Here is a 16870-nt window from a genome sequence, read left to right as displayed (position 1 = left end):
CTTATTACTTGTGTTCCCACATGAGGATTTAATATTTTTATTTTATCACTTTTATCGCCCTTAAATAGAATGCCTATCAATTTTTACATCTTAAAATCCCAGATGTTGTTCATGTCAGTGGTATTTTCAAGGACCAAGAAATCTTTAAAGTGAAAATAACCCCCGTTTTAAATGAGAAGATATTTAGGGGCTAGCGTATAGAGACAAATATTTCTTAAATTACTTTATATAGGTACTTGATTTTCCTGTGCATGCACCTGAAGGAGAGCGAGTATATTTTTGTTGAGTGCTTACTGTATGCTGGGCATTATGTTGAGGGTGCATTACTTGTGATTTTTTATTCAATTTTAATCCTCATGACAATCCTAGAAGTTGGTTTTCATTTTTACTATTTCAAGAGAAGTGAGGTTAACAGCTTGCCCGTGGTCACATAGCCAGCAAAGACTAGGTCTATGTTATGAGTCCAGGTCTTAGCTTTTTTTTTTTTTTAAGTATTTGGATTTTATTTGATAGTTTAAATGTTTTTTAAAACGTTGATAAACAAAACCTGTAGTTGGATCTGGACGACAGATATGCTTTTAATATAGGATTTTCATCCTAGAACGTGACTTTTTCCAACAAATCTTCAATCTTAGGCCTCTTGCTGCAGACAGGTTCCTTGGGAATGCACACACACACACACACACACACACACAGGGCAGGGAAACAGTCCCCATGGGAGATGGTAGTTTCTTAGAAAACAGGCCACTGCTCCTCCTTGTGAAGTTCATTAAGTGCCTTTCCCTTTGCTTAGCCATCCAGAGTGAAGTCAAAGGGCTCCAAGTCTTTCCGGAAGCGGAAGCAGCGAGCCAGGGGCTCTGCCCCTTCCTTGCTGGTCTGACATGCCCCGAGTCACACGTACCAGGAATATTAAGGATGACTTCACTGGCCAGGACCTCCCTTCCAAACTGCAAAGGGAAATTCTTTTTAATTCTATGGAAAAGCTTCTCTCCCGTGCCAAGTGCAACATAAAAATATGCTGCTCCTGGGTGTGCAATCCGCTCGATGTCAGACTGCTCTGGGGTTCCCAGCAGCTCTGTCTATGGCTCCTGTGCCTGGGTAATGAAGGTGTCTTTCCTGTCACCAGGAGCGCAGTGGCTGAGTGGCACAGGAGTTACCTGGAGCTGGAGGTGATGGCTCTCCTAATTTCTCTCCGATAGAACACACCGTTTCCCTCCACTCTTAAAGAACTGCCTCTGTGTAGCTTTACCCTTTCCACTTCTTCCACCACCTCTGCTGAAAGGTCCACCAGGAACTGGTAGTGTCCAGTGGGCAGGATAACAACATGGTCAGCAGATGAGCCTCCTTAGGCCAGGGCAAGGTAGCAATGTGTTGCAAACGCTTCTCCACTTTGGGTTTAGCAAGGCCAAAGCCAAACCAGCAGGGTCCTGGAGGCTAGAAGTTTGGGAGGCTGCTTTGGGTGGGGAGAAGATTTGCTATTTCTGCCTGTAGATGAACGTTCTTTCCCTGCTTTTCATTTAAATCAAAGAAAAGTTGACAGGCTGACTCTTCCTCAGGAGCAGGAATTTGCTTTCCTAAGGATGCTTCCTCCCCAGATTTTCTTTAATGGTTTTCAGTGACACCTGGAGGCTGTTTTACCAGCTCTGCAGCATCCATTAGTTTCACGGGAACAATACTGAATGCATAAAGATACTTTTTCTTTTCTGGATTTCCAGCATTTGTCAGAGCTATGAACCTGGTGGCAGGCTGTGAGTTTTCCTCCAGAACGATGTGGTTTCGATATGGAAGCTTCTCACATAGGTCTTTCCCAAAGCAGCAAAAGGATATCTTGGTTCCAAGGCCATGGCAAGACTGGAGACCAAAGCAGAGCCACGCTCTTTGTATCCACCTCTTTAGAGAATCCCCAAGGTTCCCCACATACTTGGGCCATGGGGATGTGAGCAAGATCTCAACACCCATAAAGTGGGATGTTGAACACAGCATTGTCTCAGGGAAGACGCGTCGCTGGGATGAGAACTATAACCTGGGACCAGGTTATAAGGACTCTGTCCCACAGAGCTACCCAATCTGTATCCCCCAGCTTCCAATGAAGACACCTTTATGACCCAGATAAGTAATGTTTTCAGCTATTTCACACCCATCAGCATCTTGGAAATATTTTACTGTTTCCTGGTGGTTGGCACCTAGAATATGTGTCTAAATAGGAGCTCTCTTGATGCCAGTTTTAAGCTCCTCCCATTCAGCATCTGGCGTGGAGCCAAAGAAATTTCCTACACATGACAGCAGGTCAAAGTTTCCACTTTTCTTCTGAATTGTTCAAACTGTATTGAATAAAACATGAAACTTTCCTTCAGCATCTCCACAAGCCAAGAAGCACAGCGGTCTCTGAGGCATTGGTCCCAATAGCCTAGGTGGCAACGACCCCTGAAAATTAGGACACCGGTCCCATGCTGGGTCTTCTTAGCTTTTTATCACTACCCTTAACCAAGGTACCATACTGTCTGAAAGATACAAACACCGGATTAATATGCAAAACAAATCATATTTGGATTTTCCCCCCCTTCATACGTCTCTTTATCATGCTCTTTCTTTTATCCTGGAAATAATAATAATAATAATAATAATAATAATAATAATAATAACAGATCTATGGGAGTCAACAGCAGTCTTTTTTCATTTTACCATAATGTCTTCCCTTGAGCTTAAAAAAAAAAAAAAAAAGTGAGACATTTTAAATTTTTTTTAGCTGTTTGTATCAAACACTATTCTTCTACAAACCCACATCAATCACCAGCTTTATCAGGAAAACATTTCATGATGTTTGTGGGCTAGATCCATATGTTTTTGGAGACACTGATAAATTCGGTGATGGCTTTGTCCCATTTATCACCAGAGCTTATTTGTTAGGGACTTACCTTGCTGAATCCTGCCCTGTTTGAACAGTCACTTCCTCCTGTCTCAGCTGCCTGTCTTTGATGTCTAGTACTGTCTGGTATTATTTTTAAGATGAGAGTGTGGGAAGAAAAGAGGAAATGTGTCTGCCTATTGCTCTAACCTCTGATCCAGGAGAACTTTTCTACTTCTGAATTTTGATATGTACTCTACCAGTTAAGTTTCTTTGGGTAATAATCCCAATTTCAGCCCTGCCTAACAGCCTTTTTCTTGAATAAGCATTCAGAATAGCCAAAATAAAAGAAACTTTCATTCAAAGACTGAAAAGCCTTGAAAATAGGGTCCAGAAAAACCCTAACCAAAGATCCTAGTCTTGAGAGCTGCCTTCTTTTTTTTTTAAATTTAGCAAAGCAGGTGGGGAGTCAGGAGACTAGATTTCTAATCTTTATTCTGTCACTTAACTTACTGAATGGACTTGAACAAGTCACGTAAACGTCCTGGACAATATTTTCTCTGAAGTGGAGGGATGGAAGCAGGGTATCTGTTGTTCAGTCTCACTCCAGAACACCAGCGCAGCCCTAGACAAAACTGGAAAGTTTTGAGTTGGACTTAAGTACTCTTGTCTTCCTTTCCCGTTTCCTTTTCTCCTCTGAGCATTCTACTAAGTAGATATGTGTTTTTGTCTTGGGGTTCCTTTGTTCCAGTTTCTCAGTCTATCTTACCACAAAATCTTTTGCAGTCTCCTACGCCCATTCTCCTTGGTATGGAAATTACATATTAATCTGCGCTAATCAGTGAATGGGTTACTTCTTCTTAGTAACTTGCTTGCATTCTAACAAGGACTTTCAGTAAACATAGTATATTTATTCCAAAGAAATGAACCACAAAACAGAAGTTACAGGCCCTTTGGTTGGGTCACTGGGAAAGGGGAAAGGTTAAGGGTTGGGTGGGTACTGGGGTCTTCTCAGAAATCATTAGAAAACAGCCACTGGGTCTGTCTTGTTGAACAGAATATAAATGCATGGTATGCCTGATCTCCTTGAAGAGACTAAATGACCTTGACGTCCTTTTTCTTTTTGTGAAAGCCTGATTTTTTTTTTTTTTAAACAAAAAGTTTATACACATTGAAGGCAAAAATGAGGACCCGTGCTTCCTATTAATTCAGAGAAGCCTAAAGCCTGGTCTGATATCAGCTGCTTCCGATGGCCCCATTAGAGAGCAGGACATAAGGGACCTGGCAGAATGACTGTGGCCCTTCGCTTAATTTTAACATCCTAAGCTCCACTCATTTCTTATGAAGACATTACCTTCTTACTGAAGAGAATTTTGAGTTCTCTGTGATCAGGGCTTGGGCATTTTACTTCTAGCACAGGCTGGGAACATAGGGTTGCTTAATGAGTACTTGCTGACATATCTTTCTGGAAAAGAGAGCAAAACAGTTATATAGTCATGCAGCTATACAGTTATTACCTCATTTTTCTGGGATATAGCAGCCTTTAAAAATGTCAGTAGCACCAGTATCTTTATTTTGCTGAGAGAGGAAAACAAAGTTTAAATGACTTGCTTATGTCACAAGTAGAGTGTGACAGTTTGGATTAGAATTAAATTCTTACCAGTAGCTAAAGCAGAAAACATGAGAAGGATCATCTCTTTGTTGATTACTCTGCCAGTCCTTGAGCTCTTGTGAGCGGGTTTTGAGCAAAAGAAGAGAAAAAAAAGAATGCCTGAGAATGCGGGCTGGATTCATAAGAGAGTTGGAACCAGACAGATTGTAAATATGCTGGACACTGGTACAGTAAAGGAGATAAAATGGTGGTCTTTGTGGTGGTACTGAAAGAGTCCATGCAGAGTCTTACCCGCTTATGTAAGAAGCCCTTTTTAGGTGTTCAGATTTTGAACTGAAAGACTCAAAGTTATGCCCCAGACCTGCCACTCGCCCGTTGAGAGCTCTTTGGGAAGGTGCAGGGTAAAGAGTCCAAAGCTATTCCTGTTGCCTGTAAGTCCCTGCATGGCAAGGCTCCTGGCTACCTCTGTTCCAGTCCCATGCCCACCTTGCCATTTCCTCACCACACCAAGCAGCTTCCGGTCTCAGGGTCTTTGCACTTGTGGCCCCCGCTCCCTGGAAAACTCTTCCTTCAGAGAACTGCATGGCTGTCCCTCACTTCAATTGCATTTCTGCACCTTATCTGAGCCGTTGGGGTTTCCCGATAGTACTAGCTAAAGCATTGTCTCTGTATTGTTATATGCAAAAACAAGAATAATAGCCCTACTTTCCTATCCTTGAAGAGTGAATATATGTGAAAGACCTTAATCAACTTTCAAGTACTATGTATACAAATATAAAGATTTTGGATTGTTTTTCTAACTGCGAGAACTACAAGAACTTTACTAAGTGCTTTAAATTTAAGTATTGGTCAGTTTTTTTCTTTTAATTGCATCAATCTTTTGAAAAACTTTTCATTGATTCTTTTGGGGGGGATTCATTTTACAGATTACAGTCCTACACTAATAGTGATGACCAGATTTTATATATATCTGAAGAAGGACAATAACCTGTGCAGCGGTTCTGTTTTCCTTTTCTTGGTCTATAATTGAATCAAGCCAAATTCATGACTCTAGCTGTCTTTGAGAACAAGGGAATTTTTCCAGTTTAGCAACAGTGCTAAATAAGGAGGAAGAACTCTTTAGGTGGCAGAGGATAGAAGCTTGACTTTAGACACAGCAATGATGCCCGCGTACCTTCCAGATGAAAATCCCTGATGGGCTGTTGAGTATTAGCAACAGTGGGGTGGAGAGAAGTTAGCAAGTGTTAATCATTGGCGCTGCTCTGAATGGGGATACTAGGGTTTAAGTGAAAACCAGCCATTCCCCGGTACAAATTCAACATTAAAAGAGTGACTTTGAATGACAGTTGTGTTAAGTCCTTCCTACACGAGCAAGAATTATGCTTTGCGTTTTTCATGTGTTATTTCCCTTAATTCTCATAATAACCTTATGAGTAGGTGCTAACTCTATCCCCTGGTTTAGTTGAGGTGACCATGGTGTAATGAAATAAATTAATTTGCAAAAACCCACAGAGCTACGGAGATCAGGAGTTGGAATTCAAACCCAGGTTTGTCTAACTTGAAAGCCAAAGCTTTTAATCACTATATTAGATTGTTTGGTGTATAATTTATGCAATAAAAATTAAAAAAAAAAAAATCAGCAGGAAGGCTCTCCCCATGTAGTGCATTACATGAGAGGCCCATGGAGCCCCTGGAATGACTCCAGTGTTTCAGTCACGTGGCTCTCAGAGTAGGGTGCAATATGACATCCAAAGGGAGATTTTATATTTCCTACTTGTACATTGAGTATTCATAACATGTCCTTTAGGAAAACACTGTCTCTCTTAAAAAACAAAGAAACGCCAGTGCAATTGCATGTGACACAAGCTTTTTTGTAGAGTTCACTTTTATCTCTGTAAGTATTGGGATATGTATTATATGCAGTTTTGTATCTCCTTGAAATAAACGTTATGTGCATATTATAACTAAACGGAAATACTTCCTGGCATGAAAGCAGAGAATGATGAATGAAACCTTGTGTGATTTGCCTGTAGTTGCTCTCCTCTGTGTCTGTCTCATGTCCTTTCCTTCATTTCATTCAAGCCGGTCTAACAACAAACAGCCGTGCTAAACCATACTAAATAATTCAATTCAATACTTGCGGATGTTTCTGAGGTATGTGTATTAGAGATGACGGTGATCTTAGTAGGAAGGAGAAAGAGCTGGGGCTTCCACATATTCAGGAAATGTGCTTAAACGTGCATTTATATTCTCTGCTTGGTTTCCTTTAAAGATTAAGTTTATTTTGAGCTTTTGTGAGTGTGTTATGGGAGGAGTCAGCATACGACCCTTTTTTTCTTTTTCCTTTTCTCTGTTAGAGACTTAGAGGACAGATACTGTATTGAAGAGGTTAGCAGTAGGGGAGGTTGTGTGGGCATGTAGTGGCTCTGGGGGTTCAAACACACACACGTGCATGCACACACCAGGAAGTGGCTAGACGGCTAGAGGAGAGATTGATTCAAGGAGTGGTGCTAGAAATCCTCACAGGCCAGCAGCAACCGGCAACGTGGTCAGCTGATAGCTGCCTTAGCACGTGGCTGGGATTTATGGGCAAGTCTCCAGTTCCTGGCAGCTAGGAAGGCTGAGAATAAAGCAACTTGGAGTCACTAGATAGCTTATCATGATGGAGATGGAGACCCAGCGAGAAGCAGAAGTGCAGTTTTCAGAACGAGAGCGAAAGGGCAGAGCTAGAACCGGCCAGGCCGATTCCCAGTGTCTCCTGTCCTCTGCCAGGACGAGTGCAGAAGATCAGAGACAACTTCTCTAGTGAGGGGCCAGACAGATCCAGGCACAAAGCAACGATCTTTCCCCCTGGTTTGCAGTGTGCTGCACCTTCAGTGAATAAACCCTACACAACAATATTGACTTGGACTAGTCATGTGACTGATGAGTACTGGGCAACAGAGCGATTCTGTGAGAGCTGCCGCGTGCATAAATATACACAAATGAAAACATGTTTATCCAACTCATAATTGTCTTTATCAGTGAGGGTGCCAGTAAGAAGTACATGTCACACTCAAATGGGATAATTAAGAAAAAAAAACACACCAAAAACTTAATAGATGATTAACAAGGGTATGGGCAGGGAAGGACAACCCGTCACGGGATGATGAAGCAGCCCGTGGCTAGTGACAGCGGGACCATGACCATCCCATGATAGGACGGGAGCCGAGAACAGAAAGCACTTGCAGCCACACAGCTTTATTTCATGCCCAGTGAAGTAAAGTTTCACATAACTTTACTGCTTGTTTTAGGAACTTCCTGAAAGATCATTCATCTCAATACCCTGTTACTTAGCTTATTCTCACTTGAGTAAATATCCCTTTCTCAGGAGAACAGGTAGCTCAACCAAGCTTACGACGCAATTGTTTATTCTTTGACTGACCTGGAAACCCTTGTCTTGCTGTATCCACCAACCCTACACTGTCATGTCATGAGCTTTGCCCAAGTCTAACCAAGCCCCACACTGAAAAATCCACCTCAAAGCAGACCTTCATCACCTCACATATGTCCTGACTTTGCTGTACCTCCCGCAAGTTGTCGCTAAGACTGTCAAGGCAGAGACCTGTCTTCCTGGGATAAACAAAAAGCGCAGCTTTGATTTATCAATTTTGGTCATATTTTCAAGAGCCAGCATTTGACAGAACTGTTACTAGAAACTGGGACAATGCTTCAGCTGTAGGCAGTGGCCACCCTACAGGATCTGTGGCCTCTGTAGCACAGGAATTGGCCAAGTTTGGGGTGGGCCCGGGAATCAATACCCAGAGTCACTCAGCTCTCATCCTCTGGTCTACTGTTGGTGTCTCCCCTCTTCACATCCAACTGGGAACCAGAGGGCACAGCAGTTCTGGATGCAGCTCCTAGATTCAGGGCAGGGTAGCAAAGGGAGAGACAAAGAATATCCAACACACTGACCCGAAATAAAAATCAACACAAACCTCAAAATGGTGCATACTTCATGCTTAAAAATTTAGGTCTGCAAAACTTGACCTAGAAAAATTGGACTTTCTAGAAATACACTGAAGTAAAATTTTAAAAACTGGTTTTAAGTTCTAAAATAAGTTGAAAATCATGTGTAGTAAAAATTACCCTGGAAAACCCCTAAATTACCCATAAATATAGAGTACAAAGATTCGTGGTGGGTAGTGCTGTACAGTAATATGTATGTATAGCTGGGTAATATATGCAATGTGCAATTCTACAAAAGGACCATAGTCAGCAAGTAAATAATTCAAGTATTTTGCAACACTTTCACAATTCCAAATTGCTAACTCTGGCATTATCATGATTTTCTACATTAGATTTTAACAAACATTTTTTTTCAATGTATCAGTGTTTCTCTAATGCCTTCAAGTAGTTATTTTTTTAAAAGAATTTATTTTGAGATAATTTTCAATTTAAAGACAAGTTTCATGAAATTACAAAGAACAAGTGTATATACCCTTTACTCAGATTCACTGATTTTGAATATTTTGCTACATTTGCTTTTTATTCTCACTGTGTATGTGCGCACACACCCCACCTACACACAACTTTTTGCTGAACCCTTTGAGAGTAAATTGCATACATCATGATTTTTTACCACTTAATACTTTTTGTATTTCCCAGGAACCAAGGGTATTTTCTTGCATAACCACAGTCTAGTTATCAAATTCAGGAAACTTAATATGCCTGCACTGATTTTATATAATGTATCATCCATTCTCCGTTTCATCAGTTATCCCAATATCATTCATAGCAATTGTTCTTCCAGTACAGAATCTAATCCAGGGTCACGTGCGTACCACACTTATTTATCATGCTTCTTCCATCGTATTTAATTGGGATGGTCCCTTAGCCATTTTTGTCTTTTCTGACCTTGGTATTTTTGAAGATTAAGGGTCAGTTATTTTATAGTGTGCCCTGCAACTTGGTTCACCAAATGTTTCCTCATAATATGGTTCTGGTTCTATTATGTACTTCTTAGGCTGTCATACCTTAGGCACTTCATGTCTGTTTGCCCTATCTTCTTGGCGTTAATTTTCATCACTTGGTTAAGGTATTGTTTGGTTTCTCCACTGTATAGCAAATTGTAGTTTTTGTAAATTATAATTTGTAGGGAGCTATTTTGAGATTATGTTAATACCCCCGTTTCTCATCAACACCCTCCTTCTCCCCCAATTAATTCCTTAATTTCTTCGTGGAGGAGTCATGGCACAATTTTATCTTAACTATGTATAAAACCTTTTACAGTTTAGAAATCCCTTGGGGGTGAATTTGGGAAATCACTAAAACTCTTAGATTTATTTTAATTTTTGGCCAACCTGATTGAATTCATCTAAATTAAATGTGGGTCCATTGAAGCTCTGTTATAATAACCATAAAAAAAGTCCTGAGGATAGATGCTATAATCAGTCACATTTGATATGGACAAAATGACTGACCAACAAATCACATATTTAGTGTACGGTTTACAGAAAAATGATCCTGCTGAATACAATTTCAGTAAAGTAAACATAAAAATGTTTTAACTATACTAAATAGAAAATCCAGTAATAAATTAAACTGGCTTAATATTTGCTCTGTAAAGTGCTTGCTTGACAAAAATGTTTCAGTGATGTTATAATTCTGAATAAAAAATATTACTATTAGCCTCATCTTATTGAAAAGCTACAAGACATATTCATGTTTATGGATCTAGGAAGAGGCAGAACCTGAATTTGAACCTGGTGTGGAAAACCAAGTACTGATCCACTACATCATAACGCTTTCTGAAAATATTCCCCTTTGTGGAATTATCATTGCACTTTGTGTCAGGTTGGTTCTTCAGATTTGGTGTTACAGTAAATGACATTTCTTTGCCAACTTCATCAATCAGAGTTCTAGAAGGAAAGGAGATGTTGTACATACAAGAATAATTTAAGAAAATACACTAAGGAGACTCTGTACCAAGGTATGGACAGGGTTAAGGGATTCACAAAGGGTTGGCAAAGTCCTCGGAACGTAGCAATGACAGAAAGCTGTCCCTGCCATTTGTCCAGCATGAGCAAGGGGCGGAGGTTCCCACTGGAATCGGGAGAGAGCTGCAGCCATGTCACTGGGGCCCTCTGATGTGCCCACTCCTGCTAAACTGCCATCCAGCTGCAAGGGCGTCGGGGTAATGACACCCCAACCTTTCCTCCCATTATCTGACCTCATGTCGGAGCTTCCTACTGGCCAAACCCAACTGGACCCCAGAGAGTAAGGGAGCCCATGTGGCACAGTTGGTGGCGGTCATTCTCCCTGGGCACAGACTAAGGCTGAGAGGGGTGGAAAGTAAGCAGGTAGAGATACATGGAGTCTTTCTGTCCCACGAAGCGCTCCCAATGTATTCTTCTACATAGTGATCACAGTACAATATCAGTAAATTGAGCAATTCAAGAGAAAAAGATACAAACATATGCAAATGACAAACAGTATACTCTTCTAAGTGTGACAGGGGAAAAAAGACTTCGCTAAAGAGGATATCCGGAAAGTAGCGCCATTGTGCCGCTGAGTGGAATGTGAACTGTTCAAATGAGATCAGGAGTCTTTTGCAAGCTGCTTATATTAAACCTGTCCTTTGATCGGTGGCTGTAATTACATTTTAAAGGGTCCGGCACACCTTTCAAGTTTGCTGCTTTGCTTTCCCATTGGCTCTCCATCTTAGTGCCAGTACAGTTTTCTGAGTTGGTGTGAACTCACCTGTGGTTTCTGAGAGGTTCATGGCCCTGTGGGTCCCTCCTTGTGTTTCTCTGCAAATGCTGTTTCCTGTTTCTCTATTGAAAGTCATCTGTGGGGGAATCACCTTGTCTTCTATTCCCCTGCTGCATCTTGTCTTGTACTTCTGTGTAAGGAACTCCAAATCCTGCTTGGCGGGATTTGATTTACGTGAAGGAAATCAAATATGAGTATGAACAGATTTTGTTCTCTTACTCGTTTAGAAGATCATTCATAGGCCTTCATTCTGGTGTCCTGTCTGCTACCCTTCATTTGAGTTTCCTGCTTTCATATTTGCAGAGTTCACTTCTGGGACTTTTCCTGCTCTTGCCTAGAGGTACCTAGTGAAGCAAATGCAGGCAGGTCATGCCTTAACAGGCCACGAGGCTGAGCCTAACCCAGTGTCTCACCAGTAAGAGAGAGCTGAAACCTGAAATCCATTAGTTATTTGCAAAGCTCCATCTATTCTCATCTCAAGCCAACTGGTATAGTTTAGGCACCAGGTAAATCCTTTCCAGCAAGGCCTTCAACTTATTAGCCAAGGAATCCCTGGAGCTCATCAAGAACAATGGGGAGTTGTGAATTTAAAAATTAAAATAAAAAGATGCTGTTAAAGCTGAGTAGAGGGGGGAAAAAGAAAGGCTTAGCGTCTCCTTTCTATTACGATATATTTTGTCAAAATTCTCCATTTTCAGTGTCTCTCATTTTACATTTTCCAATGATTGAAGCACTTTGTTTAGGGCAAACAAATATAAATCAATAAAGAATTACTTAACTAGGAAATGCAAATCAATAGCAACTTACTTACACAGGAACTTTTTGGTCTGACATGTTTAGCAATATGCTATTTGTTCTAAAATTGTGGCTTTAAGAAATGATAGCTTGTAGTGAAGTTATTTACATAGCAAAGCACTGTACAATAATCTGTCATTTATCTCAGGGCAAAACCAACTAGCGCTTTTTAGTGCATTTCATATCTATGATAAAGAGATAAGAAAAAAATAGAATCATAAGAGCAGTAAAAAGGACAGTTTTTCTAGTACAAGTTAACACAAAATACGTGCTTAACCCAAATGTTCTTTATTTTCTATTAATAAATCTCTAATGAGAATTATTGGGTATAATGATCATTGAGAAGAACTTTAAGTGGTTTTCGAATGAAAAAACTAAGATTACTTTGTGTTTGGTCTTATTTTTATTTTGGTATTCTGATAATTTTCTCTGACAAGAAAACAATAGTGTTGAGCCAGGAAAATTAAATTTTTTAGTATGTGCTATAACTATTAGACAAAAAAAAAACCAAAAAACAACAGTACTGGAAATTGACCTTCATTTTATGATCCCGAATCTACCACTGACTGGCTGTTCAGCATTGAGCAAATCACTTATGTCGTGATTGCTTAGTCTTTCCATATTCTTCTTGGCACTGATCCTTTCTCGTGCTGACCATGTGCCAATGATTGCCCCCATGTTTTTATAAGACTCTACTCTGACAAGAGCTGACCCAACTGGACCAATTAAGGTCCTTCCCTAGGATTTGGCTTGGCCCAGAGATAACATCTCTGCAGTGGTTGAAACTCTATAATATATAACTTATACAATGTCGGTAGCCATGTTTTCCCTCTTCTGAGGAATGCTGGTTTATCTTGAGAGAACAAAGCCAATATGCAGTGAGAAACAGAGGCAGAAACAATTCTGGTGAGGCTCATGTCTCTGGTTCCACTTCTCCCTGATGCCCCTCTGCATCTCTGAGCTTCCATACACAAGGTTGTTCAACCATTGCTCGGCTTTTGCTTTTCAAGTTAGGTTTAATCTCATTCAGTTCTGGTTAGAATATTAACCCCTCATTTTCAGGATCTACAGCCGAAGTCCAGTATGTCATTATGTATTTGTAATTTTATGTTATTTTTTAAAGGATGGCTCTCAAACTTGTATAAGTTTAATGCACACATAAACCTGGACTCATTGCTACTCCTAAATAATGCAACTTGTTTGTAAATAATGCAAATGTTTGTAAAAGATAGGAAATCAATCTTAATCAATCTGCTACTGTATAAAGTATAATTCCCTTCATGTTCCATTCGTTTTTACCCCTATTGGGAAGTGGCTCCCTTTGTTCAAATTAAACTGAGACTAAAATGAAGTTCCTTAGATTAGTAACAGGAAGAATATTGAGGAGGAAGTGACGAGGAGAACTGGAAATTTGAGGGGATTTCAGGTAAAATTCTACCTGTCATGACCCCTCTGGAACAAACAAAGGGTCTCAATACTGAAGGGACAACTGATGAAATGAAAATTCTAGGTGTTATACGTTGGGGATTTTTAAAATTAAAATATCATACTTCCTCCACGGTGATTAGATGATAGTTGGAAGTTTTGTGGTCTAGAATTTGATTGTTACTTTTGCATATTCCCCATTTTATTCATTGTAATATATTAAAACTATAATACCTTTCAGATGTATTAAATATATCATACTTAGTTTTCTATCATAAAAGCTTTATGTTCAAGAGATGAAAATTTTTATCATTCTCTTTGTTGCTGTGCAGCTATCAGACACTGAATTCCTGTCATGTGGTTCTGGTTGCCTCTTCTTACTTTTCTTAATGCATAATGCAGTTCAACATTTTCTTGTTCTAAAGGTTATTACAGTTTTTCCATTGATATAATTATGGCTTCACTCACTTTTAAGGAAGAACTTAGAGTCACAAAGTGGTAGTTAGCAAAATATTTTAACTCTAAACAATCAACAATAGTGGAAATATGGGGTAATTAACTGTAGCTTTAATTGGATGTAATTTCTTCATTATTCTTACTGCGGTATGAGTATTCACAATGGGTGTTAACTGGGGCCAATTTTATATATGTATGAAATTCGCCAAGGTTAAAATTAACTGAAAGATCTGGTCAGTAAAATCCAAAGTCAGTGAAGGAAAGTATCAGCCTAACCCTAGATGCTATGACTTGGACTTAGAGGGCCTGGAGGGGGACAAATGGAGAATGGTTGGTATTCAGAAACAAAAAAGATCTACAACTATAGTGCAATAACGAAGCCCCAACCAGCAGCATATGTGGCCTTTGTAGGGTGGGGGCAGGTTGTGACTCAAAGACCTGTCAGTGCATTCAAAACAACAAAGAGGCAACCAACTGAATGGGATAAAATATTTGCAGACAATACCTTCAATAAGGGGCTAATATCCAAAATATATAAAGAACTTATACAATTCAACAATGACAAAAAAACAAATAGTCCAATTAAAAAATGGGCAGAGGACCTGAATAGACACTTCTGTCAAGAAGACATATAAACGGCCAACAGATATATGAAAGAATGCTCACCTTCACTAGCTATTAGGGAAATGCAAATCAAAACCACAATGAGATATCACCTCACACCTGTTAGAATGGCGATCATCAATAAGACAAATAACAAGTGATGGAGAGGCTGTGGAGAAAAAGGAATCCTCATACACTGCTGGTGGGAATGCAGACTGGTGCAGTCACTATGGGAAACAGTAGGGAGGTTCCTCAAAAAATTAAGAGTATAAGTACCATATGACCCAGCAATCCCTCTCCTGGGTACCTACTCCAAAAGTCTGAAAACATTTATCTGTAAAGATATATGTACTCCAGTGTTCATTGCAGCATTACTTATGGTGGCCAAGACATGGAAACAACCAAAGTGTTCTTCAATAGATAATTGGATAAAGAAGATGTGGTATATATACACAATGGGATACTATTCTGCCTTAAGAAAAGATGAAATACTGCCATTTGTGACAACATGGATGGATCTTGAGATTATTATGCTAAGCGAAATAAATCAGACAGAAAAAGTCGAGAACCATATGACTTCATTGATATGTGGGATATAAAACTGAAAGCAGCAAATGAACAAGACAAACAAACAAACAAACAAAAACTCATAGACACCGACAATAGTTTAGTGGTTACCAGAGGGTAAGGGGGGAGGGGGATGGTTACCAAAGGATAAAGGGGGTCAAATAGATGGTGGATGGCAGGAGAACCGACTCTCAGTGGTGAACACACAATGTGATATATAGATGATGTATTACAGACTTGTGGCCTTGAAACCTATGTAATTTTACTAACCATTGTCACCCCAATAAATTTAATTAAAATAAAATTCCACAAGAGTAACTACTATATGCACATTACCTCTGATTGTAAGACCTTTACCTTAAGAAAATCTTACTTATATGCTGTTACCTCTGATTGTAAGACCTTTACCTTAAGAAAATCTTACTTGTCTTTCAAGTCTTAAGTTACTCAAGCTGCCCTTCCTCTGTGATGCCTGCTTCTCATTTTCCCAGTTGAGTTGATCCCTACTGTCCTTGTACATTCTCATATTACAGTAGTATTGTACGGTGCTGAAATTCTATTTGACATGCTTGTCTTTTTTACTAGGAATATGAACTCATTGTGGATAGATTCCATCTATTATTCATTTACCCTCATCTTTAATGTCGTGTCTGGCCCTTATCAGACCCTCCATGCTTATTGAATGAATAACAAGCAGGTTTTTAATGAATGAATCTAGAGCATCAGATGAAGTTTTGAGACAAAATAAAATAAGATGTGGTTACAAAAAATAGAAGGTCACAGTATACCCTACACGGCACATACTTCTGCTGAGCTCTTAACTGTGGGTCTCCCATTCTTCCTTCAAGCGAGAAAGGGGATTATTTTTAGATGAAGAGGCAGGGTTAGACTTATTTATATATCTGGAATTAAGGACCAGCAAAGGCATAGCTGAGAAGGATGTAAAAACAGAAAGCTAGAAGCCTTCTAAGCCAGATTTCAGAAGTTCAGGCTTCCGTAGACTTGAAGAAGCACCGGATGGTAGGAAGAACTTGGCCTTTGGAGTTACACCGACCCGGGCTCACAGCCGTTGGTCAGGCGCGTGATGTCCAACAAGACACTTTAATTCTCTGAGCCTCACTTTCCCCAATTCTGAAATAGGGATAATCATATGAACCATAAAGGGATCATGAAAACTAATTGATATTATTAAGGGCTAATACGATAGCCTGAGCTTCAGAAATGTTTGTTCTCTCCTAATATACCAAACTTCAGCTACTTACTAGCTCTTTTCTGACCTCGCAGAATTTTTTTTTGAGAAAAAAATCAGGTCATAGATAACAATACACATCATAAGTGGTATACAAAGCAAAATCTCAAATATTGAAAATCAGCTACTAAGAATGATGAGGTCACCTCGATAATGTCAAACATTGAATATATTTGAAATTAGCCATGTATATACACAAATATATGCACAAATGTAAGCTATTGGATATGATTTAAAAGTGTGGGACTGACAACTTCAGTAACATGGATAAAGTTATGTGAAGATACAGAACCTCAAGAAAATAGTTTGCTAGCAAATTGTTTTATGCTCCGTACACACGTGGAGGCCGTAAGTGGAAGAGGTTTAACTTTGTGAAGCATTACAGAACTTTGTATTGCAGGCAAAGGCATTGTCTTTCTCCTGAATAATGAAAGATGCTTTATCCAAGTCCAATTTTTCCCCCTTATAATAATCTCACCTTGTGTTTCTCTCAGAGTTTGATTAGAGAGACATGACCTCCCTAAAGTATACATTCCTATTGAAATAAGGGATTTATTATGGTGGC

General features: G+C 39.6%; 1 long non-coding RNA gene and 1 pseudogene across 1 annotated transcript in view; one reads left to right on the top strand and one right to left on the bottom strand.

The window, feature by feature from the left end:
* Positions 1-16870, top strand: part of LOC148757836 (uncharacterized) — a 364219-nt gene that overhangs the window by 173858 nt on the left and 173491 nt on the right. The gene's annotated exons all lie outside the window — the stretch shown is intronic.
* Positions 790-2394, bottom strand: LOC109434052 (pre-mRNA splicing factor CWF19L1 pseudogene; annotated as a pseudogene).

Source organism: Rhinolophus sinicus, chromosome 6, assembly GCF_057876585.1.
Source record: "Rhinolophus sinicus isolate RSI-liver-muscle chromosome 6, RSI-T2T, whole genome shotgun sequence".
In the NCBI taxonomy this organism is placed as follows: Eukaryota; Metazoa; Chordata; class Mammalia; order Chiroptera; family Rhinolophidae; genus Rhinolophus; species Rhinolophus sinicus.
Note: the sequence above shows the minus strand (reverse complement) of the source record. Positions and strands in the feature narration are given on the sequence as shown.